Raw genomic sequence first — 2,477 nt, forward strand, 5'->3', positions numbered from 1 at the left:
GGAGAAGGAAATGGCAACCCACTCCAGTATTCTTGCCTGGAAAATCCCATGGACGGAGAATCCTGGTAGGCTACAGTCCACGGGGTCACAAAGAGTCGGACACGACTGAGTGACTTCACTTTCACTTTCACAGCAAAGCTAATTTACTGACACTGGGTTGTGGTAAAGAAAAGTGCAGCATTTATTTGCAGGACAGCAAGCAAGGTGAGGCTTCCCAGGTGGCTCAGTGGTAATGAATCTGCCTGTCAATGCAGGAGACACAGGTTCAATTCCTGGGTCAGGAAGGTCCCCTGGAGAAGGAAATGGCAACCCACTCTAGTATTCCTGCCTGGGAAATCCCACGGACAGAGGAGGCTGGAGGGCTACAGTCCATGGAGTGGAAAAGAACCGGACGTGACTGAGCATGCATGCATGCAGGGAGAAGGGGCAGCTCAAAAGACGGATCTCGCTGAAGGCTTTCAGGGAGGGGGTTTTAAAGGTAACATTTTGGGTGAGGGTTTTAGTTCATAGACTTTCTTTTGATTGGTTGGTGGTGAGGTAACTGGGTGATGTTTCAGGAATCTTAATCATCAACCTTCTGGTTCCAGCCAGTCTGGGGTCTACATGCCTGTGGTCAGCATTTAGTCACTGTCCTCCACCTGGGTGGGGGTCTCAGTTTCTGCAAACAAAACTTAAAGATATGCGTCAGATTGTTACGTATATCCCTTGAGGAGGAACTAGGACTCTGTTTTATCACTGAACTGTTGTTTCTTGCCTGTTTCCTTTGTTTCCATTCCCTTACTTCCCTAATTAGTAACTTTTGAGTTGACTCTTTGGAACTCAAGGAAGGCCTAGGAGACCAAAGCTTTCTTCTACAAACAAGAAAAAGGGTCCGGCTCAGTTTCAATTCCCTTTTTCTTTGATACTCTTCAATCCTGAAGGGCACAGGAGCAGAACAAGAAAGGGAATAAAGTTTTGGATAAAGAGGCAGGGGAACTCAGAATAGGGGGCTCAGTCTCAGTGTCAGATACGCTAGTTACATCACTGTTCTCAATAATAGAAAGTGAGTTCCAACAGGTCAGACATTTCGCTTTGCTCACTGTGGTATCTTCTCCAGTGTTTACAAGAGCATCTGGCTCATAGTGGGGCTCAAAGAAAGTATGAATGAATGAACAGGCCTGCGTCTCCTTTCCAGCCTCACCTCCCACCACAGTCCTCTCAGTCCTCCAGCATAAACCTGGGTTTAGTGGAATGTGGTGGGGATACTGGGTTCAAGTGCTTAAGAGATCTTGGGCCTCACATTCAGACTCTTGGCCTTGAGTCCCAGGGCCTCACTGCAAGATTAAAGAAGATGGAGGGCATAAAACTTTAATTGTTTAAGGCAAACACCACGTAGTTAACCCAGTTAAGACTCTTCAGATACTATTATGTCAGGAGGGAAGCCAAGTAGTGGGTGTGACCCTGGCTTCTGTAACACACTGACATCCTTTTTGCTTCAGGACTTTTGCATTTGCTGTTTGCTTAGAATGTTTGTCCATCAGCTCTTCTTATCCTCCAGGGTTCATATCTAAATCACCTCCTCCACTGTTATTTTCCATCCTAGCCCCCAGTTTATTTCCTTCATAGCACTGTTACGGGCTTTTAATAATACATTTATTTTAATTATTCATCAGCTGTCCTCTACTCCTATGCTTGCCGTATTCCATCCTCCTTTCGAGATCCAGCTCACATATGCCTCTTTCAGGAAGTCCCGCCATGGCCCCTAAGCTGGTCAGGTGCCTCCTTTGGGTTTCCCTCCTTTCAGGTCTGATTACTCTGCCTGTGCTTCCCCAACACTCTCCTGACACCTATCTGTCTCTGGTTAATTATCTGTCTTCATCTCAGTACTGGAAACGCGAAGGCAGAGTCTGGGGCTCTTGTTCACTCATGGGTCTATAATCTCCTCTGAGAGCCCTCTCTGGCCCTCTCTCAGACTGAGCGGGGAACCTGTCTGGGCTCCCAGGTCTTCCTCCTCGCAGCCCCTGATCATTCAGCCTGTGTTTGCCCCGTCTCATCCATAATCACTTTGTCATGTGCTTCTGTCATCACTCTGCTGCACTGTTCCTGTCTGGTGATGCGGGAACTGGTCAACGCTGGGGAGGCACTTAGTGAACGTTGGAATTTAGAAAGAAGAAATCCCTTGCCGTCATGGGAAGGCTGAAGCAAGCTGGGCAAAAACCCCACAGGTGTCCAGTGAGAGCACGCCTGCACCCTCATTTCCCAGAGGCCAAGTTCAAGAGCGAAGGTGCTCGGACAAGGTCAACAAGCCCAACAAGCCGACGCCCACGGGCAGCAAGAGCCCTAGGGCTCACCCTGCGCCTACCGCCCCTGGCTAGGCCTCACGCGGGGCGGAGCCAATATAAGCCCCGCCCTTACCTCAGCGCCAGGGGCGGGCCCAGGTGCGCCTAGGGAGGAGTACGGCCGCTCAGGTGCAGGCTCTCTGCGCCTGCGCTCTACGC

The sequence above is a fragment of the Capra hircus genome, chromosome 18, assembly GCF_001704415.2.
Source record: "Capra hircus breed San Clemente chromosome 18, ASM170441v1, whole genome shotgun sequence".
Lineage (NCBI taxonomy): Eukaryota > Metazoa > Chordata > Mammalia > Artiodactyla > Bovidae > Capra > Capra hircus.